General features: G+C 43.9%; 2 pseudogenes; both read left to right on the top strand.

Moving 5' to 3' along the window:
- The first annotated feature begins 4,376 nt into the window (after positions 1-4,376).
- Positions 4,377-8,208, top strand: LOC123159801 (uncharacterized; annotated as a pseudogene).
- Positions 8,209-9,891: 1,683 nt separating this feature from the next.
- Positions 9,892-12,498, top strand: LOC123162981 (uncharacterized; annotated as a pseudogene).
- Positions 12,499-13,406: the final 908 nt, after the last annotated feature.

The raw sequence follows: 13,406 nt of genomic DNA, 5'->3' as shown, positions 1-13,406 counted from the left end.
CTTTCCACTGTTCCGTTTATTATGACACGCTCCATCATTGTCATATTGCTCTTTGCATGATCATGTAGTTGACATCGTATTTGTGGCAAGGCCACCTTCATAATTTTTCATACATGTCACTCTTGATTCATTGCATATCCCGGTACACCGCCGGAGGCATTCACATAGAGTCATATTTTGTTCTAAGTATTGAGTTGTAATCCTTGAGTTGTAAATCAATAAAAATGTGATGATCTTCATTATTAGAGCATTGTCCCAAGTGAGGAAAGGATGATGAAGACTATGATTCCCCCACAAGTCGGGACGAGACTTCGGACTTTATAAAAATAAAAGAGGCCAAAGAAGCCCATAAAAAAGAGAGGCCAGAGAAGCCCACCAAAAAGAAAAGAAAATAAAAAAAGGGGGAAAGAAAAAAAATGATGAGAGAAAAAGAGAGAAGGGACAATGCTACTATCTCTTTTTCCATACTTGTGCTTCAAAGTAGCACCATGATCTTCATGATAGAGAGTCTCCTATGTTGTCACTTTTATATACTAGTGGGAATTTTTCATTATAAAACTTGGCTTGTATATTCCAACTATGGGCTTCCTCAAAACGCACTAGGTCTTCATGAGCAAGCAAGTTGGATGCACACCCACTTAGTTTCTTTTGTTGAGCTTTCATATATTTATAGCTCTAGTGCATCCATTGCATGGCAATCCCTACTCACTCACATTGTATCTATTAATTGGCATCTCCATAGCCCGTTGATACGCCTAGTTGTTGTGAGACTATCTTCTCCCTTTTTGTCCTCACAACCACCACCATATACCACATAAAGTGTTATGTCCATGGCTTGCGCTCATGTATTACGTAAGAGTTGAAAAAGCTGAAGCTCATTAAAAAGTATGAACCAATTGCTTGGCTGAAACCGGGGTTGTGCATGATGGGAGTATTTCGTGTGATAAAGATGAAGCATGGCCTAACTATATGATTTTGTAGAGATGAGCTTTCTTTGGCTATGCTATTTTGATGGGACATGATTATTTGTTAGTATGCTTCAAAGTATTATTTTTTTTATGTTTTATAAGCTTTTATCTTGAATCATTTGGATCTGAACAGTCATGCCACAATAAAAAAATACATTGAGAAATATGCTAGGTAGCATTCCACATCAAAACTTCTGTTTTTATCATTTACCTACTCGAGGACAAGCAGGAATTACGCTTGGGGATGCTTGATACGTCTTCAACGTATCTATAATTTTTTATTGTTCCATGCTATTATATTACCCGTTTGGGATGTTTATGGGCTTTACTTTACATTTTTATATCATTTTTGGGACTAACATACTAACCGGAGGCCCAGTCCGAATTGCTGTTTTTTTGCCTATTTCAATATACCGAAGAAAAGGAATATCAAACGGAGTCCAAACGGAATGAAACCTTCGGGAGCGATCTTTTTGGTACAAACGTGATCCAGAGGACTTGGAGTGCAAGTCAAGAAGCTTCCGAGGCGGCCACGAGGGTGGAGGGCGCGCCCCCCTATCTTGTGGGCCCCTCGGGTGTCCACCAACGTACTTCTTCCTCCTATATATACCTACGTACCCCGAAAAGATCAAGGGCGACCACGAAAAGCTATTTCCACCACCGTAACCTTCTGTATCCGCGAGATCCCATCTTGGAGCCTTCGCCGGTGCTCCGCCGGAGGGGGAATCGACCACAGAGGGCTTCTACATCAACACCATAGCCTCTCCGATAAGTTGTGAGTAGTTTACCACAGACCTTTGGGTCCATATTTATTAGCTAGATGGCTTCTTCTCTCTCTTTGTATCTCAATACCATGTTCTCCTTGATCTTTTTGGAGACCTATTCAATGTAACTCTTTTTGCGGTGTGTTTGTCGAGATCCGATGAATTGTGGGTTTATGATCAAGTTTATCTATTAGAAATATTTGAATCTCCTCTGAATTCTTTTATGTGTGATTAAGTTATCTTTGCAAGTATTTTTGAATTATCGGTTTGGTTTGGCCTACTAGATTGATCTTTCTTGCCATGGGAGAAGTGCTTAGCTTTGGGTTCAATCTTGCGGTGTCCTTTCCCAGTGACAGCAGCAAGACACGTATTGTATTGTTGCCATCGAGGATAAAAAGAAGGGGTTTATATCATATTGCATGAGTTTATCCCTCTACATCATATCATCTTTCTTAATGCGTTACTCTGTTTTTATGAACTTAATACTCTAGATGAATGCTGGATAGAAGTCGATGTGTGGAGTAATAGTAGTAGATGTAGGCAGGAGTTGGTCTACTTGTCTCGGACATGATGCCTATATACATGATCATGCCTAGATAATCTCATAATTATTCGCTTTTCTATCAATTGCTCGACAGTAATTTGTTCACCCACCGTAATACTTATGCTATCTTGAGAGAAGCCAATAGTGAAACTCATACAATATATTTTTATTTGCATCTTTACTTTTCCAATCTATATCATAAAATATCAAAAATATATTTATCTTATCATATTATCTCTATCAGATCTCACTTTCGCAAGTGGCCGTGAAGGGATTGACAACCCCTTTATTGTGTTGGTTGCGAGTTCTTTGTTTGTTTGTGTAGGTGTGTGGGACTTGTGAGGAGCCTCCTACTGGATTGATACCTTGGTTCTCAAAAACTGAGGGTACGCTACTGTGCTGCATCACCCTTTCCTCTTCAAGGAAAACCAACGCAAGCTCAAGACGTAGCAGGTCTCCCGGCAGCAGGCAGTCGGACCCTCAACGACGGCTAGTTCCACATGCGGTGGTGAGGGGACAGGCACTGGGCGCCATGGCGAGAGCAGGAAAATGAAAGAAAACAGTGGAGGAGAAAAAAGAGATGCGAGAGATACGGGATGGGAGGTGGGCCTAAGCTAATCGAGTGCGCGGGTGCGAGCGGCCAAAGCTTCGGCATGTGCGGCATGCACATTCAGCAACCTAAAAAAACATGGAATTGTCAAAAACTTCGGTTAAGTCTAATTTGACGATGTGGTTGTTCCCTACCCACAAATTTGATGATGAAATTAAGAGAAGTAATACTGGCTTAAAATATTTCACACTTGAACTGCTCAAATGCGCACATGCAGAGAACTGTGTTGGACTAACATAATTGAAACATGATAACATACTGGAGGTCTATCAGTCTAGCTTAAGAGTAGATAATGCTTGGGGTATGCAAGACTTGTTTCTATAGAGGCGCAGAAAGAAATTGTATGAAGCCATTGCCAGTTCCAGAGCAACCTTATTACTGGTGTGCTCATCTTTCACTCTTTTTGTTCAGCTATTGGTTTCTCAGTTATGAAGTAAATTAGTTGGATGCAGTATTTTCTTTCTGGTGAACAATCTCCTTTTCCTTTGAGCAGCAAATAGAAAAACAAAGTTTATGTACAAGAGAAATCAAAGCTAAAATATGTACATGCATGATTGTGTTGTGCTAGCAGTCACCAATTTATGTGTCCTTCAAGCGACATCTCAGGTGCCGAGGAACTTAATGATTTTGATTCTTCCAAAACATTTCATAGGCATAGGTGGGGACTCCTCTAAATTACTCCTTTGGTAGATATGTTATTCAGGAAGAAAAGGATGCCATTGAGTGGAAGAATAAGCAGAACAATGTCAGCTACCGGTAACAGGGAGTGGTCGTGTCTTGAATCTTTCTCCTTCCAATAAGAGTAAATAGCATAAAACTACTACAATTCGGGTTAGGAATCCAAAAAACTACCGAATTAATTTTTTTCGCCGATAACTACCAAGTCCGGAGTCGACCGTTTCAAAAAACCTAAATTGCCAAGAGCTTTACAATTGATCGCAATTATGACAGGTTGGGCCCGCACCTAAACGAACCGTCCGTTTGTTTGACTTTTAGCTGACATTTATTGTGGAAGTAAATTTGAGTGGCAATTTTACTTCCACAATAAATGCTAAGTTTTGCCCACAAATCACATTTTGTGTTACCATATTCAATTTCAACCCATTTTGAGTACATATGAATGGGTTTCAAAATTCAAATAGTTTGGACTAAATTCAATTGTTTGAATTTTACTTTCTCTAAAAAAAAATCCCAAACCAGTTTCTTAATATCAGGCTTAATTCAAGGTTTCCAGGGATGTGTTTTCGCCCTCTATTCTACTCTTCAAAGTTCTTGCTTATATTTATAAAAGAAATAGAGACAAAGTTTATATTTATAACAAAATTTAAGGGTTTTTATTTATATTTTTTTGAGCAACTGGGTTTAAATGTAAAAGGAGAGAGAGAGGGAGGGAGAGGGAGCGAGGGGGGGAGAGAGAGAGGAGGAGGAGGAACGCAGCGCAGCACACAGCCCAACACGGCCAGACCGGCCCACTAAGCCCACCTATCTAACCCTAGCGCTGGCCTCCTCTGCTCCCACGCCGGTCTCCCGATCCAGCGCCGCCAGCTTACAGAGGAGACGTGCCCCACGCCCGATCTCCTCGCTCCCCTGTTCCGCGCGGCTCCGGCAAGCCTTGCCGCCGCCGATCTCCTCCTCCGCGCCGTTCATGGGTCTCTCTGTCGGAGGGGGAAATCGCTCATTCCAGTAGGAAAATAGCTCCAGCTCCCAACACTCTCACTGCCGCACACAGCCGCCGGCCGGCTCCTTCCGTTCCATTCCGTCTCGCCCAGGGGTTCCCTCCTCCGACGGCCAGCGAGCCTCGCCACTCTAATCCATATCCATTGGCGACCAGCAAGAAGAAAATGGCGTCGCCTCTGACGGACATTCCCGACCACATCCTGGCCGAGATCTTCCTCCGCCTGCCCGACCCGGCCGACCTCGCCCGCGCCTCCGCGGCCTGCGTCCCCTTCCGCCGACTCGCCACCCAAGCCTCCTTCCTCCGCGCCTTCCGCCGCCTCCATGCCCCGCTCCACCTCGGGATCCTCCACATCAATGGGTTCCACCCAGCCCTCCCGCCTCACCCCTCCGCGCCCGCCGCCCGCGCCTTCGCCCTCGAGGCCGACTTCTCCTTCTCCTTCCTCCCCGCCTCCCACCGCCGCTGGATGAAACTGGACATCCGCGACGGCCGCGTCCTCCTCAGCCGCGCCACCGAGGTTATGGTTATGAGAACCCAGTCTTCCAGGAGCTCGCGGTTTGCGACCCCTTGCGCCGCCGGTTCGTCCTGCTTCCCCCGGTACCGGACGACCTAGCCGCTTCGGTGGAGCACCCGCTCACCCACCCTTTCCTAGCTCCCCTCAGCGAGCAGGACGCTGCGGCTACTGAAGAGACTTCATTCAGGGTGATCTGTTTGGTACGTGGCAAAACTAAGCTGGCTGCATTCGTCTTCTCTTCGAGCATCGGACAATGGCAGGCCGCCGCATCCAAGGGCTGGAGTGATTTGGGCCTTGACACGGGAGACTCGGCCAAGATGTCACAGGTCCACTCTCTTATTCTCAGGCGCCATTATGCTTATGGATGCTTCTACTGGGACTGGCTGGTCGTCAAGAGGAACCTGTTGCTCGTCCTTGACACCAAGAGCATGGAGTTCTCCATCACTGACCTACCACCGGGAGAATGGAGTACAAAAGGTTTAGCCATTGTTGAGGCAGGGGAAGGCGGGCTTGGGATGTTTGGTCTCCATGGTGAAAATGAATTTGCATCTGATCTCAGTTATACCATTTTGCGAAACAGATGCGAGAGTCCCAGCCAGTGGCTGATGGAGAAGACAATCTCACTAGATCCTGGGTACCGATATTATATCAAATCTGTAACAGAGAGGTGTTTGCTATTGATGAGGACAGAGTCGCCGCTAGGCTCACCTCTAGAGAAGCCACTCCTTGAGTTTTTCTCAATGGACATCAAGACATTAAAGGTTCAGAGGCTTTGTCTCAAACAATGCAAGCTTATGCTATCCGAGATAAGCATATATGCCTACTTTTTTCAAACCGGGATATATTCCAACTTCCCATCATCGTTCTTGCCTCCACAGATAGTATGAAGTGGTAAACTTTTTTTTATTGCACCATGTTTATCTCCTTCCCTTCATAATTATCACACAATGTGTCTAATGCTTGAATGTTTTTATGCAATTGATCATTCTTGTTTGGATAATTTTTTAGTATTTATTTTCTTGTGCTCATGGGAAAAAATAAGCAAGTGCGGGAACATAATCCTGATTTATTGTTTGTTTCTTCCAGTTGCCATTTTAAGAGAATGGGATTAGTAAGTGAAAATAAAATCTTGCACACTATGAGTATCTTGTGCATAAATCCTCATGGAATCACAAAAAACACTAGGTCACGACAATTATTTTAGTACTAGCTTTGATGGTCAAGGTAACATAGAAGAAATACAAGTGTAGATTCGGTTTACCTTGGATTGTTCACCAAGAAAAATTTCATTCGAGTCATGCACAACTCATTCTGTAGATATATATATAAAGAGATAGAATGTTTTCTTTTTAGCCATCTTCACATGTATAATTTCACCTCCTAATGTTATTCTGAAATAAATATGCATAACTGGTAGTCACAAACAAAATCCCGAGTCACTGCTCTATATAAAAACAGCTTGTCAGTGCGCACAAACTAAAATTCTTGTCTATTTCGGTCAATCTCCACCACTCTTAGATCCTCATGTCATGGCCGTTCTTCTAATTTCAAAACAAAACATGCGAGTGAGATGATTGACTAATCTTAAGGTGACAGGTGACTGTGAATTAGCAGCTCTGATACATGAATTCGAAGCTGGCACCCTGATTTGTCTTTGTTTTGTTTTTTGTGTATCCTTTTTGTTCTGGGATGGTATACGGCACCTGGTGTGTTGGTTAGTGCTACGAGTACCCCTTGTTTCTTTCCTTCTTTTGGCTGGAGTCTCACCAAAAACACCAAATCATGACAATTTTTTTTGAGAGGTTCTTTTGATGGTCAAGTTTAAGGTACAAAGTAGATGTAAGGATGCATAAAAGTTCTTTTACTCATCTTCAGATGTATAATTTTATCTTGTGGTGCTGTTTCGAGATAGACCTGCATAACTGGTATGGTCACAATAAAGTTCTGAGTCACTGCTCTAAATAAGAAGTGCTTGTGCTCACAGGCAACTGAAAACCTATCCTCTGATTTTGTTTTATCTGAAATCAACCTCATTGGATCAAAGGGAGTGCTTGTCAGCACGGGCTACTGAAATTGTTCTTTATTGCAGTCAATCTCTCCGGCACTCTTAGATCCTCATATCATGGTTGTGTTCCTAATCTCAAAGCAAATGGTATTGGTTGAGATGATTGACTGAATCTTAGTTTTTCTCACTACCAACACCCCCAGGTTCTTTCTTTCCTTTGATTTGGAGTTCTGTTATAGTGTTAGTTTGCATCGTTTATTTTGCACAAGTTTTTCCTGAGTGATTCCCTTAGTGTGCCTCTGTCTGAAGTGAGTGTCTGACTGTATGTATCTCAACTTATAATGCTAAGCACACTGAAGTGAGTATGTGTCTGCAGGCACATGTTTCAAATTCAGTTAAAGATTAATATTATGTTATTACGCAACTTCCTGTGATACTACCTAAGTACTCCCTCCGTAAACTAATATAAGAGTGTTTAGAATACTAAAGTAGTGATCTAAACGCTCTTATATTAGTTTACAGAGGAAGTATTATTCAGTTGAGGTCAATATTTTGCTATTCTGCCTTTTTCTATGGTACTACCTACCTAAATACCGAAAATTTGTTCCTTTATGGTCGTACAACTCTTGAATTAATATGCACCAATTGGGTGCAAAATCTTCTGCATTGTCTGAGTTTTTTTTTTGGGTCTCGTTTGTGCAGATTCAGTGGAGTAACAATGAGGTGCTTTCTGAGTTCAAAGCGATCGCGGTTTTCGATAGCACAGAGTTGTCGTGGATGTGATCACCTCGCTGACAAGATGTCGTGTAAAAATCTAGAGAGTTTCACCTGGCTGTGGTCATGTCAATCTACAGAATTCCATGCTACTTCTAGATTCAGTTAACATGGTGTAATATGGATGTGCTGCTCCGTGGCTGAGAATGACAAATGGTATACACTTTGAATCAATCAACCTACAACCGTGTTATTAGATGTAGCTGAAGTATATTTGCATGCCACGTTTTTCTAGCTGTTAGAAGAGTTGTGATCTCGTTGAGGGTGAGCAGCTTCAGTTGACATGGCTGCTGCGCTTCCGGCGTAAGAGTGAATTGAATGTGGCAAATGAAATTGACAGTTTCAACCAATCAACAACTGTCGTTTTTTCTTGACAACTAGAGTTATGATCTGGTTGAGCCAGAATAGAGTACACGCTGATCCTATTGAAGATGAATGAACGGGCTCATGATCTGTGTTTTTCTTTCTCTGCTATGTCAAGTGTTCTCATTTCCTTTTCTCTTACAATATATTGCTTTGCATGGAACCTTTACGGAGATTGATCCAATTTGGTAACCTCATACCATACCATGGTAACCAGCCCCTATTTGCTAGCAATCAAATAATCCGGCGTCCATCACTCGACAAGGTTACAAACCAATGATGTTTCTTTGCTGCGATGTTCGTGTGCTGTTGTTTTCTTCGTTACCGTTCTTTTTCTGTTTGAGTTTTCAGTCTAATTGTTTGAGGGCGCTTTTGATTCATCATACAACATTTTCAAGAACAAGAGCATGGAGGTCTCCCGTGTCCGTCGGTGCTCGAGGACCAAAGGGTTTCTCTCATTGCCGATCCCACCGCTAAGACCCACACTATATATGCATAGCAAAACATCTAGTAAGTAGTAACCCTAACAGGCCCTTCAGGTTTTATACTATTACCGCTGAGATCCTTGTCTCCATCACAAACAGGAAACCATGGCCTTCATGCTTCATGGTATTGCGAAGCTCTCAAACTGCTCTTGGGTTTGCAAGCCCCGACAGTTCCAACTCAAACAACTCACTGATTCAGGCAGGGCCGACCTGCAGCCACACTGACGAATGCGCGTGTAGGTTTCTTCTTCCTGGGTTCACTAACCTCATCACCCAGATCCTCCTCACCATGTCCATCAGCCCGCGCCCCTTTGGGCACCCCTGGATCAGTGTCATCCCCCAGATCAGACTAAGCCGATTTCATATTGGGAGGCATTTCTACTTTTTTGTACACTTGTTTCAGAGTCCGAGGTCCTCCCTTTCTCTTGTTCAGATAAGTCTTTCCCTTTGTCAGAGATGTAACCTCAGCTCCACCTTCAGCCGCCGTTCTCGAGCTGAGTGTGTCGTTCTTACTGCCTTGATGACCTTGCTGCTCCCTCGACGAGGCTCTCACTCGAGGCTGATCTAAGGCAGTCCTCAGGTGCCCCGCCAAGCCTTTCCAAAAAGGTAAATTTTTGCTCTTGTCTCTGGTTCCCGGTATTGGGCAGTAAAGATCCGAATGTCCCAAATGACCACATGAGAAACGAAAAATGAATATCATATGGGTCCATATATTGTCTCCTCGACGATTCAATCCAAATCCATCTCCTCAAGGGGTTTTCCACCTCAACGGTGACTCTCGCCCTAAGATTTCCAGCAGCATGATCAAACTAAACAAATGTAGTGTTTTCTGTCAATCTGGTCAGCAATAGCCTTGCTCCACTTCTCATCGCGAAGATTGAAAGAAAGATTCACTACTCTAACCCACATCTACAACTGTGGTAAGTTCTTGTGTGAAAAAGTGCCAAGCTCAAGAACATAACAAATGTACTGTACATACAAATTTTTTGTAAAGAATGGAATGAAGCCAATTTGGTGTTGCAGAAGTTAAACACGTTTGTCGGTTGATTTAGGATAAAATCTATAACTTTAATTAATTTGGAGTAGTTGTCTTTCGCATAAAGAAAAAAGAAGGATGGGCCTGAAAACTGCGCTCGTTGTTACTACGGTTAAGGCCCATTTTGGCAGCCAGCACAGGACACGACTCGCTCTCCCTTCCGCATGCACGCAGCCGCCGGCTCTCCCCTTCCCATCTCGTCGAGGGTTCCCCGGCGGCTGCCCTCCGACGGCCGGTTTTCCCTCCCAACGAGCTTCCCCGCTGCACGCCAACTGTGACCAGCAAGAAGAAAATGGCATCGTCTCTGGCGGACCTCCCCGACCACCTCCTGACCGAGATCTTCCTCCGGCTGCCTGACCCGGCTGACCTCGCCCGTGCCTCCGCGGCCTGCGTCACCTTCCGCCAACTCGCCACCGACCGCTACTTTCTCCGCCGCTTCCGCTGCCTCCACGCACCACCACTCCTCGGCTTCCTGGACTGCGACGGGTTCCACCCAGCACTACCGCCTCACCCCTCCGCACCCGCCGCCCGCGCGCTCGCCCTCGCCGCCGATTTCTCCTTCTCTTTCCTCCCCTCCCATCACCTTTGGAGGGTCCAGGACAGCCGCGACGGCCACGTCCTCCTCCAGCACGGGCCTGAAATGGGCGAGGTGACCCCGATCTTCCGGGAGCTGGCAGTGTGCGACCCTTTGCGCCGGTGGTATCTCGTCTCGTGCTCCCCCGAGTACCTGATGACCTAGTCGCTTCGGTAGGCAGATGTCGGTGCAAGCCTTCTCTCTTTCCCCTCAGCGACGATGAGGAGGAAGCTGCGGCTCAAGAGGCATCATTCCGAGTGATTTGGATGGCATACTCCGAAACTAAGCTGGCCGCCTTCGTGTTCTCGTCGAGCACCGGACAATGGAGAGCTGCTGCATCCAAAGGTTGGAGTGATTTGGTCCTTAGCGGCAGCGAGTCCGCCATGATGCCACAGGTCCACCCTCTTTTTATCAGGCACCATTATGCTTATGGGTGCTTCTACTGGGAGTCTGGGACTGGACGCTGCTCTGGAGGAAAACGTTGCTCATGCTTGACACAAGAAGGATGGAGTTCTCCATTGCTGTCCCCACACCTGGAGAATGGAGAAAGGAAGGTTTTGCCGTTGTGGAGGCAGGGGAAGGCACGCTTGGGATGTTTGGTTTCCATGGTTAACCTGCATCTGATCTTACCTACACCTTTGCACAGAACAAAGGCGAGAATCCCAGCCAGTGGCATATGGAGAAGATAATCTCACTAGATTCTGGTTACCGGTATTATATCATAGCTGCAACTGGAAGGTATTTGCTATTGATAAGGACACCAGACATATCTCAAAAGAACCCACTCTTTGAATATTTTTCGATTGACGTCAAGACATTGCAGCTTCAGAGGGTTTATTCACATTATAACAGGCTTAAGTTTGTGGGGACACACATATATACCAACTTCCCGCCATCACTGTTCTCTTCAGACGCAAATCTGAAGTGGTAAACTTTCATTCGCATCCTAGTTAACTCCTTCCCTTCCTAATTATCACACGACTTGTTCATTGATTACTTTCTTGTTGCAATTGATGACTATTGTTTACTTGATTTAGTAGTGTCTAGTTTCTTGTGCTCGTGGGATAATTGCAAGCTCGGGAACATAATTGTGTTCCTTGTTTTGTTTTCTTTTATTTACATTTATAATTTTATATCACAATGTTTTGTTAAAATAAACCTGCATAACTGCTGCTGTCACAAATAAGATCATGGGTCGCTGCTCTAAATAAGAACAGCTTGTGCTCACAGGCAACTGAAATTTTATCTCAACATCCTGAAATCAGCCTCAAAAGATCAAGGGAATCCTTCTCATTGCACAAGCAACTGAAAATCTTCTTTATTCCTGTTAATCTCCAGCAATCTTTGAGCCTCATATCATGGTCATTCTACTACTCAAAGTAAACCATATGGGTGAGATGATTGACTGAAACTTATGGAGGTTTCAGGTGATCGTGTATTAGTAATTAATGATTTGGACACCCTGTTTTGTGCCTCAGCTTTCATACTGGGATGGTTTCTATTGGTTCTTGCTACCAGCGCACCTAGTTTCTTTCTCATTTAATTATAGCTTTGTTATACTGCTAGGTTTCTGGGTGTATATGAACTCCTGCAACATGAATGTGCCGATTCCCTAAGGCTAAGTTTTCCATTCCTCATTTCTTTATTTTCAGGCCAGTATGGCTATGCGTTCCAACCTGTATTGCAGTTTACAATGCTAAGCACACTAAAGTTGAGTGCTTGCAGTCACTACACATGTTTCAAATTCAGTTGAGGTGAATATTACCAATGTGAAAATATTGTTCTGCATATTCCCTGTGATACTACCTAACTACCTACAGCTTGTTACTTTAAAGTCGTAAACTCTTCAGTAGGCACAAATTGGTCAGAGAAGTTTATGCGATGTCTGAGGTTTCTTTGTCTTATTTTTCCAGATTCGATCAAGTCATCGTCAAATCAGCTTTCCAAGTTTAAAGTGATAGTGGCTTCGATAGCGTGGAGTTTCTTGCTGTTGTGATCACCTTTTGGACAAGCTGGCGTGTGACAATCTACAGAAGTTCTCTTGGGAGTGGTCATCTTACGTTGTTCTTGTTTTCATGCTACTTCTTAGCTTTGGGTTCTGTAACATGGATGAGGCTGCTCTCTGCCTACAATGCGACAGTGAGTTTCAGTCAACCAACAACTGTGGGTAAAGCTAGCTGCTGTATATTTACAAGGCACATCTTTTTCTCAACTATTAGAGTTTGTTATTATCAAAGTTTTAAATAGCGCGCTAAGCATCTTAGCGCCGGACCTCTTTCAAATGCTATAGCGTGCTATAGCGGAGCTATAGCGCGCTATTTAAAATGTTTGTTCATTTGTTTGGACTAAAGTCTCTTAGCGCAAGACCTTTTGTAAACGCTATAGCGTGCTATAGCGGAGCTATAGCGGGCTATTTGAAACAGTGGTTATTATAGCAAACAAAATCTAACAAATGGCAAAACTATTGTACCAACATAACTGAAACATGACCACACCATAACACAGGTCTCAAGCATGGTAAGAGTACACAATGCCTGGGGGTGGCCAGCGCATGGCTGACAGTGATTTGTTGCCTCGGAGATGCAGAAACAAACGGTTATATATTGGTCGTGTCTAGGCTTTTCCTTTCCTCTTTTCATTCATTTGTTCGTCACACAATGCTCAAGTAATTATCTTAATGCAAGCTTACTCTGTTTCGGGCGAACAATGCATACTTTCTTTTCTTCTGAGCAAAACACAAATATATAGGCAGAGAAAACAAGTAATTATCTTAATGATTTTGTGTTCTTCTGATACTGGGTTTTCTGCATCTGCTACCTTGGCGTGTCTGCCATGCATCTTCCTTTCTGGGGAGTTCTCCCCTGCTTCCATCCATCAGTAATGCACACAAATGATAAAAATGTGCATAGCAAAGGTGATCCACTGTCATTGTGGCTGCAACCTGTACATTAGGAAGAAAGAAATTCTTCACATTTTATCAGCAACTGACTTATGTATGGTAAATGACTGAACTGCAGAAATTTTCTTAGACATTGTTGCACAAACCATTTGGATTTGGGGACCGTTTAAAATGGGGAGAGGACAGTTGTTTGGA

Source organism: Triticum aestivum, chromosome 7B (genome assembly GCF_018294505.1).
Source record: "Triticum aestivum cultivar Chinese Spring chromosome 7B, IWGSC CS RefSeq v2.1, whole genome shotgun sequence".
NCBI lineage: Eukaryota > Viridiplantae > Streptophyta > Magnoliopsida > Poales > Poaceae > Triticum > Triticum aestivum.
This window is presented reverse-complemented; position numbering and strand designations above follow the sequence as displayed.